Source organism: Lepisma saccharinum, chromosome 27 (genome assembly GCF_977018435.1).
Source record: "Lepisma saccharinum chromosome 27, izLepSacc3.1, whole genome shotgun sequence".
NCBI classification, from domain to species: domain Eukaryota; kingdom Metazoa; phylum Arthropoda; class Insecta; order Zygentoma; family Lepismatidae; genus Lepisma; species Lepisma saccharinum.
In genome coordinates this window covers 13,984,108-13,993,100 of record NC_139255.1, presented here as the reverse complement: position 1 = coordinate 13,993,100, position 8,993 = coordinate 13,984,108, and the positions used below count along the sequence as shown (strand labels likewise).

Sequence of the window (8,993 nt, the reverse complement as noted above, 5' to 3'; positions counted from 1 at the left end):
TGTATTATTTTCATCTGGAAGAAATCACGGTAAACAGTATATGAAAAATTTTGTTTAACACAAAAGGATTGAATTGTCAGGTAATCCATTTATGTAACCAGATTAATTTTATAATGAAAGTGCCAATAGATGTAAGCCTGTATATGTTGCGTTTAATGTACATATCGATATTTTTGATGGGCATATGAATATTTAATGTGAACAGCGCTTTAAATAAACCCATAAACATTTTTAAAATTTCTTTATTGTGTTCAAAGAAGTTCAATGTATCAGTAAGATTAAAATACATTGTAAATTGTTGATTAGAGAAACGGTCCAATACCGTTGATCCTCCATAGCGGTTTCAAATGTATTAATAGCTACTACATAAACACAGTCAAAAAAGTTTTACATCAGGACGGAAAATGACAAAATGTATATGAAGCACAAAGTTTATTGACAATGACAGTGGGAATACAAAAGAAAAGATGAAGAACAAGACATGTTGAATGAAAAGGGAACCAAAAACGTACAATTTTCTCAGAATGTTTTGAAAACTGAAATGGCAGAATTCATGATGGAGGCGAAAAAAATAGAACTGTCACAAGAAGACTGTTCGTCATAGCGGATCCATCAGAAACATTGCCTACCACCTGATGTGTCCTCCTATGACTGCAAGAAGGTCTTGAACACGCTGTGGCATACTGAGGATGAGACGATCAAGGTGATCTTGCGGTAAGCGATCCCATTCGTCCTGTGCCGCAAGAAGAACTTCACGAAGATTGGTGAGAGCCACGGGATGGTTTGCAAAGGCATTTATTAGCATTGCCCATGCATGTTCGATGCAATTCATGTCGGGACTTTGCGCTGGCCAGAGCATGCGGCGGATATTCGCCGCCTGCAGATAATCATGCACTATCTGTGTGCGGTGTGGACGGGCATTGTCATCCACCAAGACAAATTCGTCACCAATTTCCTGATAAAATGGTTCCACAGTCGTCTGGAGAATGTCCCTGACATAACGAACAGCTGTTTGTGTCCCTCTAATTGGAATTAGGGGCGTTCGACGTCCGAGCATGATTCCTGCCCACACCATGATTCCTCCTCCTTGGTATGGATGGACCCCCTGGACACCACGAAGCCCCTCTTGCAGTCCAGGGCCTCGCCACACCCGTCCTCTTCGTGAATCTGGCCTTATACAGAGCATACATTCATCGGTGAAGAGCACATGAGAAAAATGATCGAGTCCCATATTTCGATGTGCACGGGCCCAATGCACACGGTCGCGCCGATGTCGTGATAATAGGTACTGGCGCCGGAGAGGTTTTCTGGAACCGTAAAAAACTTCCTCGGAGTGTGTTACAGACAGTTTGGTTTGACACATGCACAGCAGAGGCTGCCTGGAGGGCATGGGTAATGTTCCTTGTCGTCATGGTATTCTGTCGCCTAGCTGAGACTCGTACATAGCGGTCTTGTGCTGGTGGTGTGACCAGTGGACGACCTGTCTGTTAACGATCTGCTACTGTTCCTCTGTCTGTATACCGCCTCCGTGTCCTACAGACATCGCTTTGCGCCACTCCAACAGCCCTAGCTACAGCCCATTGTGACATGCCAGTCTGCAGTAGCGTGATGATCCTTGCCGGATCAAACTGCACTATTGTACGCCTAGGCATGCCTTGCACACAGCTCCACTCGCCAGCCTTCACTAACTGGACACAAGGACCACGTAACTAACCTTCGCCGACTACCATGGTGCTACGCTCGGAACACACGCATGTACTTACCGACTCCGTTAGTCGTCTGTGGTGATCTGTATTGCACGTTGACCGCGTTAATTCGCACAATAAGCTCTGCTTCATCGGTTCCTGTCCGCTTTGGCATGTTGCGTATGCTATTTTCATCACTTCTCGGGTGATGCAAAACTTTTTGACTGTGTTTAGTTAGCAGTAATTATTATAATGATTTTGATTTTAAAATATATTTATTTTGCACCCAACATTGATTCATAACAATTATCAATCTAAATGTATGATACTCAAATTTAAATTTGAAAGCTTCTCTGAAATGGTTTAATGCTCTAGGCAATATATTTGTATAGCCGTTGGCTGACTGGTTCGTCGGTGGCCCCTTTGCTCCTTGGAAATTTTAAGTTAGAACAACGCCCCGAGCGTCTGGTAATGTGGCTGGAACGAGACTGTCCTTTCCCCACGAACTGGGTATTTTATTATTACTTACAAGCGACACGTATGTGTCTTGCTTGCAGTTTTGTTTTCTTCGTTACTACCGGAATGGACACCTTTATCAGATAGACGAACCTGGTGGTGTAAAAGGAATTTCCTTGTTTAGCCAGCGGCATGCACGATGTTGTGAATTTGAATGAGTCAGTGTACCGTACAGAGAGAGTGATGGATTTCATAATTTCTCCCAAAATAGTGATAATAACAGAAAACACTAATAACAGCAAGTAGCTATAAACATACCTTAAAATTACAGATGTTCATTGGATACAATACATCATCTGCAATGATGGAGAACAGATAGACAGACAAACAAATAAACATAAGATATGGTTTTCTCGGGAAGAAATGAATAGGTTGAGGCAATTGCATGTCTCATGTCATCGCTTTGTGGCTTACACATCATTCTTCACAGTTTCCCGCAGGTAGAAATGGTACGGTTTTAAATTGGGAGACCTAGGTGATAATTCAACAGTTCATACTTTGAATTGTCTTGAGTGTACAATTGCTCACATCTGCAGTTCCGGATCTACAAATCTTGCACCCCCCGCAAAATTTTACCAAACGCTCCCTCTACCTAACTACCCTCACACACAAACACACACGCATTATACATACATACATTATATATATATATATATATATATATATAATAATAATACAACTTGGGTTAATAATGTTAACATTATCTATGGGGCTAAAGGAGTTATCATTTTTCCACTTATTGACGCATGCTATATTTAAGTCTTTATTGTTTTTATGCGCCGGTGTAGTTATTCATGTTATAGGGGATGTTCAGGATATTCGTTGTATGGGTGGTTTAATTAATAAAATACCAATAACTATTTCTTGTATAATAATTTCTAGTCTTGCCCTATGTGGAATACCATTTTTGGCTGGGTTTTATTCTAAGGATTTAATTTTGGAAATATTAAGTATGTCTTCTTTTAATTTAGTAATATTTGTTTTATTATGAATTTCTACGGGTATAACTATAGCTTATAGTTTTCGATTAAATTATTATTTAGTTGGCAAGTCTTATAGAGGTATATCATTTCAATTCTTTTCAGATGACGGGGGATGAGGCATATTTAAGGGTATATTAGGTCTATTATTTTTATCTATTGTAGGTGGTTCTGGGTTAATATGATTAGTCTTTCCTTCTGTTTTTGTTATTATTATTCCACTTAGTTTGAAGATAGGGGCAATTATGTGTATTTTATTGGGGGGGTGAATTGGGTATAATATTACATCTTTCTTGTTCGAAATTTATCCATTTTTTAATAATAAAATAATATATTATTTATTAGGAGGAATATGATTTTTACCTTATTTATCCTCTGGTGGATTAATTGGTAGTTCATTTATTACTGGGGGTTTATATATTAAGGCTATTGATTATGGATGAAGAGAACTTATGGGGGGACAGGGAGTATATAAATATATAAGGAGTGGTTCTTTAAATATTCAATTAATACATTCTAATTATTTTAATATTTATTTTATATTTTCATTTTTAATAGTAATTTTATTAATAATTTATGTGTGTTTATATAGCTTATAAGATAAAGCATAATATTGAAGCTATTAGGAAGAATAAAATAATTCTGTAGGCACTTCTTGAACTTATTTAAAGTCCAGCTTTATCATGAAAAGATAATGTAATTTTATACTAAAGAAATAATGTGAGAGTATTAATGGAATTTCACCACTAAAGATGGAAGTTAGCAGCCCCCACTTAATAATATACCCCTTAACTGAGGAGATAATCCTAATTTTATTATTAACATTAATATGCCGCCTTCCTTTGGTTTCAGTTAAGTAAGCAAGGGTAATATATACCAATTTATTCAGGTCGAAGCTGATTGCTTTTGCTTCTTGCTCAATAAAGTAAATTGAATATTCAATACCTTTTGAATGCAACTCAAATATTATTATTAACTATTACTCTAGCATGCTCATTCTAGTGATCCTTGGGTTCATTCATGATATAAACCTAAAAGTAAAATTAATAGGAATAAGAGTCTAACACATATTCAATATATTAGTTTTGAATTAGTAATAATATTTGTTATTGGTAATAGTAATACAATTTCTACATCAAAAATTAGAAAAATTACTGCAATTAGGAAGAATTTTATAGAGAATGGAATTCGTGCTGAGGATTTTGGGTCAAATCCACACTCAAATGGCGATCTTTTTTCTCAGTCTATAATTATTTTTTTTGATAGTAATGTGGATAATATTATTACAATTGAGGTGATTATTATAATTAATAATGAGGTACTTATGATTATATTAATTATTTACTTTATTTTATTATAATCTCTTTAATTGGAAGTTAAGCGTACTTTAAATATACTAAGTAAATTATCTACCTCATCAGTAAATTGAAATATAAAGGAATAATCATACTACATCTACAAAATGTCAATATCATGCTGCTGCTTCAAATCCGAAGTGATGTGTTGGTGAAAAATGGCGTAAGATGTGTCGAGCTAAACATACCCCTAAGAATGTTGATCCAATAATAACATGTAGCCCGTGAAATCCTGTTGCTATAAAGAATGTGGATCCATACACTGCATCAGCGATAGTAAACGGAGATTCATAATATTCATATGCTTGAAGAATAGTAAAATATATTCCTAGTATTAATGTTAATATAAGGGCTTGTGTTGTATGTGAGTGGTTTTTTTCTAATAGTCCATGGTGGGCTCATGTTACTGTTACTCCTGAAGCTAGTAAAATTGCTGTATTTAATAAAGGTACTTGTATTGGGTTAAATGGAGTAATTCCCCTTGGTGGTCATAATATTCCTAGTTCAATTGTTGGGGATAATCTTCTATGGAAAAATGCTCAAAAGAATGATACAAAAAATAATACCTCTGAAATAATAAATAGAATTATACCTCACCGTAGTCCTATTATAACTTGATTTGTATGTAATCCTTGATATGTTCCTTCTCGTGAGATATCTCGTCATCATTGAATTATTGTAAGAAGTGTAGTTGTTATTCCTATTGATAATAGAATTATATTTTGTTGGTGAAATCATCTAATTATCCCTGTTGTTAATATTATTGCTCTAATAGTTCCTGTTGCTGGTCATGGGCTTTGATCTACTAGGTGATATGGGTGGTTTTGGTTTGCTGACATTAGTTATTTTGATTCTCTAGAATAAATAGCAATTAATAAGGCAAATACATAGGATTGGATAAATGCTACGGCTGTTTCTATAATAATTAATATAATTTGTGCTAAAATTAATATTGAAAGTCCAATAATTTCTAATATTTTTCCTGTATTTCCATTTATTGATATTATTAAATGTCCGACTATTATGTTTGCTGCTAGTCGCACTGATAAGGTTATTGGACGAATTAGATTTCTAATTATTTCAATACCTACTATAATTGGCATTAATAGTGCTGGCACACCTTCCGGTACTAGGTGTGCTAGTATATGTTTTGTGTTATTAACTCACCCAAATAGCATAAATGATAGTCATATTGGTAGGGCTAGGGTTAGGGTAAATACTAAGTGACTTGATCTAGTAAATACATAGGGTAGTAATCCTATTGAATTATTAAATAAGATTATTGAAAATATACTAATAAATATTAGGGTTCTCCCCTGGTGACTAATTATTCCTAAAAATGTTTTAAATTCTTCGTGTAGCTTTACTATTATTATGTTATACAACATAGAGGTTCGTGATTGTATTAATCAAAATGGGGCTGGGACTACTAGTAGTCCCAGGAATGTTCTTACTCAATTTAGTGATATATTTATAATTGATGATGATGGGTCAAATGATGAGAATAGTCTTGTTATCATTTTCAGTATTTAGTTTTTGGTTTATTTTCTATTTTAAAATTGTTATTATTTAATAGTTTATTATAATTATAATAGTTGATGATTATAAATAGAAAATAAATTAGTATAAATATTATAAATAGAATAATTCAATTTAATGGGTATATTTGTGGAATCAAAAAGTATCTATAAAGATAATTTAGGTTTGACATTCCTATGTTATATATTAACTAACTCTTTTCATTAGAAGTAGTTGTTATATTACTATTTTGTGGTTTAAGAGACCATTACTTACTTTTCAGTCATCTAATGATTCTTGTATAATTTTTATTAATCAATTAATAAAAGATTTGTAAGTTGTAGTTTCAACAATAATTGGTATGAATCTATGATTAGAACCACAAATTTCTGAACATTGTCCGAAAAATAGGCCGATTCGACTAATATTTACTCCTGCTTGGTTAAGTCGTCCTGGGGTGGCATCTATTTTAATTCCTATAGATGGTATAGCTCATGAGTGTAATACATCTGCAGATGTAGTTAGTACTCGGATATCTATGTTAATTGGCAGTACTGTTCGATTATCTACATCTAATAATCGAAACGAGTCTATAAATATTTCATTTGTTGGGGATATATATGAATCAAATTCTGCCTTTATAAAATCGGAGTATTCATAACTTCAGTATCATTGATGTCCAATAGTTTTAAGGGTTAATGAAGGTTGATTAATTTCATCTAGTAAATATAATAAACGTAGGAAGGGTAGGGCAATAAAAATTAGGGTAATTGCTGGTATAATTGTTCATATTGTTTCTAATGTTTGTCCTTCTAAAAGTATTCGGTTTGTTAATTTGTTATTAAATAATGATGCTATTAAGTATCCTACTAATACTGTAATTATAATTAAAATTAATATTGTGTGGTCATGGAAAAATATTATTTGTTCTATTAGCGGGAAGGATCTATCTTGTAATCCTACTTGATTTCAGGTTGCCACTTTTAAGTAAGGGATACCCCTTATATTTGAAGCTTAAATTCAATGCACTTCTCTGCCACCTTAAAAATTAGTTGTTAGTAAGTAGTATTGGAAGTTCTGAATATGTATGTTCAGAAGGAGGTGACATTTGATATCATTCAATTGATGATGCTTGTTGTAGATTAAATAATGTTGGTCGGGCACTTGTCATACCTTCTCAGGTAATAAAAATTATAATAATTACTGCTGTAAATGATAGGATTGACCCTAATCTTGAGACAATGTTTCATATTATATATGCATCTGGATAATCCGAATATCGTCGTGGTATTCCTCTTAATCCTAGAAAATGTTGTGGGAAAAATGTTAAGTTTACTCCGATAAACATTGAGATGAATTGGATTTTTAATCAATCTGGATTTATTATTATTCCTGTAAATAGTGGAAATCAATGTACTAGTCCTGCTATAATAGCAAATACTGCTCCTATAGATAATACATAATGAAAATGTGCTACAACATAGTATGTATCATGCAGTACAATGTCTAGCGATGAATTTGCTAATACTACCCCTGTTAATCCCCCTATTGTAAATAAGAAAATAAATCCTAATGCTCATAATATTGACGGGGAGTAATTAATTTGTGTTCCATGTAGTGTTGCAATTCATCTAAATACCTTAATTCCTGTTGGCACAGCAATAATTATTGTAGCTGCAGTAAAATATGCTCGAGTATCAACATCTATTCCTACAGTAAATATATGATGTGCTCATACAATAAATCCTAGGAATCCAATTGCTATTATTGCATAAATTATTCCAAGAACTCCAAATGTTTCTTTTTTACCTCTTTCTTGAGTTACAATATGTGAAATTATTCCAAATCCCGGTAGAATTAGAATATATACTTCTGGGTGACCAAAGAATCAGAATAGGTGTTGATATAAGATTGGGTCTCCACCACCGGATGGATCAAAAAATGAGGTATTTAAATTTCGATCTGTTAATAGTATTGTAATTGCTCCTGCTAGAACTGGTAGTGATAATAATAGTAGAACTGCGGTGATTACTACTGATCATACGAACAATGGTACTCGTTCTATAGATATTCCTATAGTTCGTATATTAATTACTGTTGTAATAAAATTTACTGCCCCTAGAATAGAGGATACTCCTGCTAAGTGTAATGAAAAAATTGATAAATCTACAGAGGCTCCAGCATGTGCAATTCCTGCAGATAGGGGAGGATATACTGTTCAACCAGTTCCTGCACCACTCTCTACAATTCTTCCTGATAATAGTAGAGTTAATGATGGTGGTAGTAATCAAAATCTTATATTATTTAATCGTGGGAAGGCTATGTCTGGGGCTCCAATTATTAGAGGGACTAATCAGTTTCCAAATCCCCCAATTATAATAGGTATTACTATGAAAAAAATTATAATAAATGCGTGTGCAGTTACAATTACATTGTAGATTTGATCATCTCCAATTAAACTTCCTGGTTGGCCTAATTCTATACGGATTAAGATACTTAATGATGTTCCAACTATTCCTGATCATACTCCGAAAATTAAATATATTGTACCAATATCTTTATGGTTAGTAGAAAATAATCATCGTTGCAAGAATGAGATGACTGAAGTTATAGGTGATAAACTGTAAATTTATTTATGAGTTTTAAGCTCTCTCATTAAATTTTGGATTTATAGTTAAGAATAATAATTTTGAACTGCAATTTCAGGGTGATACATTGTATGTATTAAGGCCTAAAAGAGTACCCCTTATTTATGACTTTGAAGGTCATTAGTTTAAAATTAACTTAAGACCTTATAAAGATTTTATAGAGATATATAAATTGGTTGAATTATAGGTAGGCCACATACTGAGAGAAAAATTGTAACTACCGATAATACTTGTTCTTTTAAATTTAATGGCTTGTTGTTAATAATATTTCATATATTAGTTTTATAGTTT

The 8,993-nt window shown here is 33.4% G+C and overlaps 1 pseudogene; it reads right to left on the bottom strand.

Moving 5' to 3' along the window:
• Positions 1–5,378: 5,378 nt before the first annotated feature.
• LOC145980145 (ATP synthase subunit a pseudogene) lies at positions 5,379–6,056 on the bottom strand (annotated as a pseudogene).
• Between the last annotated feature and the right edge of the window lie 2,937 nt (positions 6,057–8,993).